Here is an 8,590-nt window from a genome sequence, read left to right on the forward strand (position 1 = left end):
TTTTAGTCTTAGTTTTAGTTTTCGTTTACGAAAATAACCTTTGGTAGACAACACGTATTTCTATTGCATTTGCTTCGCTGGCTGCATGAAAAAAAAAAAACAGCACAGAATGAGAGGAATCTTTTAATGAATCAAACGAATCAAATCAATGGTAGAAAAATTCATTATTATGATACTACACATCCTGGTCAGGGTGCATAACAATTTTTTCTGTTTTTTAATATATATTTAATGCAACCAAATTAATGAGTTAAATGAAATGTAGTTATAAATAAATCTTTAAAATAAAGTATGTGATTAGGACCAATTAAGGCAGGGTTGCATGGGTTTCTGCAAAAAAATTAAAATGAATTCTGTAGGAAACACTGGTGTGTGCATGCTTTATTTGATTGACAGGTCTTTTCCACTTGGCTGACACGAATTGAGAAAGTGGAAATACCGGCAGGGAGAGAGGGAACATCAGGGTTGGCGTCTCGAACACACATTTGCACACAGAAAAAAGATTGAGGGAGAGGAAGAGGAGGCGTACATGGCCATCTATGATTTGTCCGTATTATAGTAGAATAGTAGAGGAAGTAAACATGGATCAGGCTGTCAAACAGACAGGTGGCCACAGAGTGGGAAAAGAGAGCATGTCAGGTTCCAGCAATGTGGGCAGCTCTTCCTTCCGGGGAAAAGTAAAGCAGAGCTCATCCAATCTAGGCGTGCCTCTTTCTCTCACACATTATCATTTTTTTCCCCGTTGAAGTGATGGTTCCGTAGCTCGGAGAAATTAGTCACCTCCACAGATGCAGAGGCACTGCAGATAAGCCATTGTCTTCTCTCTTCTTACATAATAATTCTTGACACTGTCTCAAAATGTTGCTTCGAAATCCAACCCACCGCAATGCCTTGAATCAAAAGCAAAACCTGTGGGACTGTTCTTAAAATTGTTCTTGAAGCAAAACCCGGAGAATGCAATGGCTGAAAAGTTTTTTCATCTGTGAAATGTGATATAAATATTCAAGATGTCCAACCGTATGTGCCTAATGGGCCTAATTTGTAAAGAGCAGCATTTTTGGTTTCCTGGTGATCTATCAATGAGTGTCCAAAAATTAAGAATCCAAATAATTTTGTGCATGCAGCAAGAAAGTAAGTTATAAAGACTAGATAGCATGTGATAGAACTAGATTTTTTCTGAAGAAAATGCCTGACATGCCCATTGCAAAACTCGCCACCGTGATGTTAAGATACACTTTAAGATTGTCAGGGTCTAAGATTCTAAGGTGTTATGAGTGGTTTTTAGTGCATTGCTATATGGTTGCTAGGGTGGTCTGGATGGTGGCGTTTTTTCCACCGCTAGATGAATATGAGTTTGATTGCTTTAAAAGTAATAGGCCTATTATACCTTTTCTCAATTAGCAATATGTATATTTCATCACTGTCAGAAAAAAATGCAAAAAAGGGCAAAAGCTGTACCTTTAGGGGTACAACTCTGTATCTTTTTTAATTTATGCATTTAGCAGACGCTTTTATCCAAAGCGACTTACAGTGCATTCAGGCTATACATTTTTTACCAGTATGTGCGTTCCCTGGGAATCGAACCCAAAATGCAAAAAAGGGCAAAAGCTGTACCTTTAGGGATACAACAGGGACAACTCTGTATCTTTTTTAATTTATGCATTTAGCAGACGCTTTTATCCAAAGCGACTTACAGTGCATTCAGGCTATACATTTTTTACCAGTATGTGCGTTCCCTGGGAATCGAACCCACAACCTTTTGTGCTACTAATGCAATGCTCTACCACTGAGCCACAGGAACACTTTTTACCCCTACAATGTGCATGTGCATATCAGTACCTTGAGTGGTAATATGTACCCTTAAGGTACTGCTATGAACCTTTTAGGTGAAAATAAGGTTCAAAGATCAGGTACACATTTTTCTGTGTGTGTGTTTTGAGAGTTTTTGGACTGGCTGATGCTGTTCTATAAGCTTCTTGGTTCCACAGAAAATCTAAATCAATGAGATGAATGTGTGAATTAATACTTCCAGGTTAAAATGTGTAAAATTCCTTCAGGCTTATTTCCAGAAAACCTCATTTTAAGATGTCTAACTCAGACATTTAATGCAAAGGGCACAAAATGTCTTTCCATTGCCTTGCATTATTGTACTATGATATAAAAGATATTATGGAGACACTGTCAGAATGTTTTAAAAGTCATTTAAAATCATTCTCAAATCACTATGAATTTTATGTATGCACCACATCCAGACTTATGTTGCTAACAGTAATACCCCAATATTTCAGCCAATACTGTATTTCAGTGAGTGAGTAGTGAGTTGGTTACATCAATGCACCAGCAGATGGTGACTAGTTGCGAGTGTTGTTACATGATGTCACCAGTAGATGGCGACTAGCAAATGTCTTTTTAACAATTATGAGACATTTTTGCAAGTGTTATTATTTCTTTCTCCTTTTTTAAACACTGGAGGGAAATAAAATAAGCAATCACATAGCAATATCGCCAACTATGGGCTTGGCATGGAAATGCCGTGAGCATTTAAAAACATTTTTGTCCTATTGTCTTTACATTCGCTCACAAAACTTTTGCAAAAAGCATTATAGTATAGTTTTTCCTCCCACCTCATATTATTCCATCACAAAAGCTTTGAAAGAGAACGCAAAGTTTCTCAAGGGACAGCAAAAGTTGTGCGAGAGAATGCAAATGTTTTGTGAGCGAACGCAAAGTTTCTCAGGGGAACGCAAATGTTTTACAAGAGATTGCAAAAGCATTTAAATATCATTTTTCCTTTAATCAAATTTTTTTTTCTTCCCATTCACCACATCCCTTTAGGGACTCCATAAGAAATAGTGTTTAAGCATCAAAAAGCAGATCTCTGCATCAAAGCAGATGTATTATTTATCCTCCATTTTGTTAACATAAACCCACTTTAACTGAACTTTCCGGGCTTGACGTTTATCAAGCTGTAGAGAAATACAATAGCAACAGCCTAGACCAATGACTTACGGCTTTTAATAACATCCTGACATGGTGAAACGATTTTGCTCCAAAGCATATTTGTTCCATTTTAGCACCTAAGCAAAAAAAAAAACTACTAAATGAAAGACCTGTAAATCTCAGCACAGTGTTAAACTGCCATGATAAGAACGGCGTAAGAACGGCGAAAACAAGCCCATATTGTGTTTGACTGCTAAAACTGACAGGCTTGATTGGACCGTGAAGGATTTGACTTTCCTCCCCTGCAAAACGTGCCAGTGATATGGAATCTTTTTGTGATCGCTTGTTAGGTTTTCTAGCCTATAATTGCGATTTTCAGCCCCAAATTGCAGCCTAATGATTACAGGCGTGGGGCGGACCTGGCAGAGGTTGCTGGGATGCATGAATGCTGCTTGAGAGAGAGAGAGAACAAGAGAGGAGGAGATGAGATAGAAAGTGCAGAGAAGCACAGTTTCTTCAGCTGTAGGCAGATTTCATTGTATGGATTTCAACTTCTTTTTGTTATATGAAGGCAGAAAATTCTTGGGAATTCTTGGAAATATTTTTTATGGCTTCATCCTTAATTTTTTTGGTAACACTTTACAAGGTTCATTAGTTAACATTAGTTAACTACTTTAGTTAACATGAACTAAGAATGAATACTTCTATATAAATGCTGTAGAAGTATACAATACTTCTACTGCATTTATTCATCTTAGTTATAATGTTAATTCCAACATTTACTAAAAGTTGTGCTTGTTAACATTAGTTAATGCACTGTGAATTAACATGCACTAACAGTGAACAACTGTATTTTCATTAACTAACATTTACAAAGATTAATAAATACTGTAATAAATGTATTGTTCATTGTTTGTTCATGTTAGTTAATACATTAACTTACATTAATGGAACCTTATTGTAAAGTGTTACCATTATATATATATACAGTATATTTTTATCTATACATTTATGTATATATTTTACTGTTTTTATTGTTTTTATATTTTATTGTTATATATAATGTATAATATGTGAATAATTTATTATTGATATTATTATTTTTAATAATAATAATCATTTATCCATTATAAACTATGAATTGTTACATTTATAAATCTATGACCTTCTAAACAAGGAGCGGAATATGGTACATAAATATTTAAGTATTTCATGTGTGAAATGTACAACAGTGAGACTTAAAGGGTTAGTTCACCCAAAAATGAAAATTAGCCCATAAATTACTCACCCTCAAGTCATCCTAGATGTATATGACTTTCTTCTTTCAGACGAATCCAGTCGTAGTTATTTAAAAAATTGTTGCAGTGTATCAGTCCAAAAGAAGTGAAATAAAAAGCGCCCATCCATAAAAAAAAGTGCGCGTTCATCACTTCTGAGCGGCGCATGCGCAACGCCGACCTCATACGTCGTCCGTTAAATATGGCTATTTTTCTTACAAAAACGCATCAATTCACTACAGGAGGACTTTGTTCACCCCCCGGAGCTGTGTGAGACACTTTTTATTAAGGATGGGTGCTTTTTATTTCACTTCTTTTGGACTGAAGCACTGCAACACCCGCTGAGTGCCATTAAACAGCTTGAAAGATCAAAAACAATTTTTAATATAACTCCGACTGAATTCGTCTGAAAGAAGAAAGTCATATACACCTAGGATGACTTGAGGGTGAGTAATTTATGGGCTAATTTTCATTTTTGGGTGAACTAACCCTTTAACAGTATGAGTGCAGAGCATCCCTGAGATGTAAAATAAATAAATAGTATTATTTTAAAATAAAAGTAAAAGTGTGAAAAATATTATATTACATTTTTCTGTGTATTTAGGATTCATAAAATGATAGTTATTAAATTAGCCATAGCAAGACCAATTTTATTCCAAAAATGTCTTTTCCATTGCTGTCATTTCCAGAAATAATGGTGATCTGAGATGTGGTGGAAATGACATTCATAAGAAACGTGATACATAAGTGATGCATGTGTGCACACTGTTGGACACTGCTAGTACACAAACTTAGTAGAGAGTTTGAAAAGAGTTTTGAGGAAATTAATTTTCCACAGGGCAAAAGTGCCCGTAGTTGAAGAAACACCCAATTACAACAACTTCTGTTCCATCACAGAACGCAAGAGCAACACTCGCTTTATCTGAAAACGCAAACCTAACCGAACGTTCAGAGCTGTGTCGAGAGCTGACAGTAAAGGCCTCAGAACGTTCTGCGGCATTGGAGATAATGGAGATTTGGAAAAACAGAAAGGAGTAGGAATAAGGGCTGCCAAACACCGACACGCTACAACAAGCGTGGCATGGGTGTGTGGCAGGAGCGGGAACCCACAGATGGGGGAGGGCAAGAGGGACGACTCCAGCTTAGATGGTAGCCTCTGAGGCCGGTTCCAGCTCTGCCGCGATTATGCTGTCAGGAACGTGGGCAGTACATCCGTGACTTGTAATGGTGGAGCAGAACTCTCCAGCATATGGTCTCCATTTGCAAACACCTCATGTCTCAATTATATGTTGTGCTCATTGTAAACAAATGAGATGATCATTATAAATATATTGTGTGTTAATTGCATCAAATGAGAGCGGCAGTAAATTAGTTGTTTGAGACATCTGTAAGTAATCATTTATTTCTACAGGTAGTTTAAGGACACATTCTCATGCAAACCTAATTTTTTTGTCATATACTAATCCTAATGGTTGTTATGATTACCTCCTCAGGCAAAAAAGATTGATTTTTATGAACATAATTTTGAGTCTCTGAGGGGAGTATAACAAAAACCAGTCTTTTTAAAGTAATTTTATATCAAGGCAACCATATATATTACAATTTCTAGCACTATACACTACTGTTAAAGTTTTTTTAAAGCAATTCATATTTTTATTCAGCAAAGGCTGATCAAAAGTGACAGTCAAGACATTTATTGTGTTACAAAAGATGTTTATTTCAAATGCTGTTCTTTTGAACTTTCTATTCTTCAAAGAATCCAGAAAAACAGTTTCCACAAAAATACTAAGCAGCACAACTGTTTTCAACATTAATAATAAGAATAAATGTTTCTTGAGTAGCAAATCAGCATATTAGAATGATTTCTGAAGGATCATATGACATTGAAGACTGGAGTAATAATGCTGAAAATTCAGCTTTGCATTACAGGAATAAATTACATTTTAAAATATATTCAACTATAAAAAAGTTATTTTATATTGTAATAATATTTCACAATATTCCTATTTTTACTGTATTTCTGATCAACTAAATGCAATCTCGGTGAGCATAAAAGACTTTTTCATAAACATAACAAATCTTATCCCCAAACTTTTGAATAGTAGTGTATATACTTATGTGTGCTGGAAAATCAACCAAAAATGTTTTATATCTTACGTTACAGAATCATGCTTTAATCCCTTTTTTTACACTCATCTAGTTCATTTCTGGTGATGAAATTTGCCTGGCAACAGAACAAGATTTTTTTTTTTTTAGGCAAGTAGGTTGGATTTTTGTTTTTTTTTCTCTTTGTTTGGCAGAAAACACACACTCACACACACAAAAATAATACATGAGCTTTTAGACTGTGTGTTCAGAATCGACAATCTGTTTTGTGACATGGGTTCATTTGTAATGACCGAAATGCATTTTTGCTTTGCTCTTGATGTAAATAGACCTTGCATCCGAACCTAGCATCTTCACAGTTTAATTAACAAAACCAGTTCTCACCACCCCGGCTTTGAGAATAATAATAAGCCACCGAGTCACACTGCTGTTAGACCCAGTGATTGAAACAGACCCTGTACCAGAAACATTATTGCCGCCTAAATGCCAACCGCATCTCAATTTGTCCATCCGTGCTTTCCGAACATGTAAGCAAAAGTAAACTAATGAGCGTGCAACCTGAAATCAGGTAGGAAGGAAAATTGAAAAAGTCACGCTAAGCTGATCATCAAAATTTCAGCCTGGGATGATATTTTTCAGCACAGCTCTGCTATATTGAGAGAGCTTATGGTAATATGGTTTGCTTTGAGAGTGGCATATTGAAAATAAGTCCGGTGGGATCGAAAAGAGAGTGTGGAGAGTGGAATCTGGCCCTGAGCAATTTCACTGTGTTTACACAGCGCCTCACAACAAGACTGCCACATAAACTTAGCCTGATGGAGCCCAGGGCAACCAGTGCGCATACAGAGACCGTAAGAGTTACATTCAAGATAGAGCAACACACCTTATTGCAGTAAAACACAACTACTGTAGCACATACAGTACATGATTGCATTTGGTGTATTTGTGTATAGGAACAAAACAGGAGGTGGAGATAGAGCTATGTAGATACGTAGGAAAGTAAAATCACAAATGAGATTTTATTATGAAATCAGAGCAATGAGATTTATCCACTGAGAAAAAGACTCCAATAATCTCATGGGGTGGGGATGTTGAACTGATAGATTTGCTAAGATACAAAAGTGTGAGATTTCAGCATGAACTCAAATATTTCTCAACAAATTCTTCAACTAAATAATCTAGGCTACTGATTAAACTGAATTCATTTTATAGTTCTCTACTCGTACTGTAAGCCAACACGTGTGAGTCTGTTTTTATGTCTATTTTATTTCTTTTTATTTCTTTAGGAAAAACATCTGAGAAGAAGCTGGTATGTCAATGAAACAGCCGTATGAGTTATGATGTATGATGTCCTGTGGAGATATTAGCACACACGAAAATAAAATTCCTACATTAAATCTTTTTAATATCTCAGCTTTTTCTCATAGACAGTAAGGTTAGATGGAGATCAAAGGTAGAATTATAAATTTTTATATATATTAAAAGTGATTTTACTGGGGTCTTAGGAAAAATATCCATATAATACTGTATAATACTGTTCAAAAGTCTGAGGTCATTAAGATTTTTGTAAAGATTTTTTTATTTTTTTATTAATACTTTTAGCAACAATGCATTCAATTGATTTATCATTTTTTAAATGACTTTGTAACAATAACACTTTGCAACAATTCAAATAAATGCTGTTCTTTTGAACTTCCTATTCATAAAAGAATCCTGGAAAAAAAATTGTATTAAGGTTTCTGAAAAAAATATTAAAACAGCAGCTGTTTTTAACATTGACATTAATAAGAAATCAGCATATTAATATGATTTCTGAAGGATCATATCACACTGAAGACTGGAGTAATGATGCTGAAAATTCAGGATTGTATCACAGGAATAAATTACATTTTAAAATATATTAAAATAAAAACAGTTATGTTACATTGTAATAATATTTCACAATATTACTGTTTTTACTGTATTTTTTATTAAATAAATGCGGCCTTGGTGAGCATAAGAGACTTCTTTTAAAATCATAACAAAAATCCAACCCCAAAATTTTGAACAGTAGTATGTATATACTTAATATATATAGGTCTTCATCAACAATTGAAATTTAAAAGGGGGGTCTAATGCTATTTCATGCATTCTGACTTATTTACACTGTTAAAGAGTTGGATTCTCATGCTAAACATGGCCAAAGTTTCAAAAAACAAGGACATATGGAGTATTTCTGTGCCAAATACACTCCTTCAGGGTTTGTATAAGTTTCAGAAAGGTTTTTT

At 34.9% G+C, this 8,590-nt stretch overlaps 1 long non-coding RNA gene across 1 annotated transcript in view; it reads right to left on the reverse strand.

The window, feature by feature from the left end:
* Window positions 1-969: 969 nt before the first annotated feature.
* The window catches only part of LOC107708098 (uncharacterized), a 9,098-nt gene continuing 1,477 nt past the window's right edge, over window positions 970-8,590 (reverse strand). The window contains exons 2-3 of the long non-coding RNA XR_001636322.1: window positions 4,089-4,098; window positions 970-980 (exon numbers count right to left, since the gene is read on the reverse strand). This is a non-coding gene — a long non-coding RNA (uncharacterized LOC107708098). The remainder of the gene's footprint in view (window positions 981-4,088; window positions 4,099-8,590) is intronic.

Source organism: Sinocyclocheilus rhinocerous, unplaced genomic scaffold (genome assembly GCF_001515625.1).
Source record: "Sinocyclocheilus rhinocerous isolate Xijiao unplaced genomic scaffold, SAMN03320098_v1.1 scaffold113, whole genome shotgun sequence".
Lineage (NCBI taxonomy): Eukaryota > Metazoa > Chordata > Actinopteri > Cypriniformes > Cyprinidae > Sinocyclocheilus > Sinocyclocheilus rhinocerous.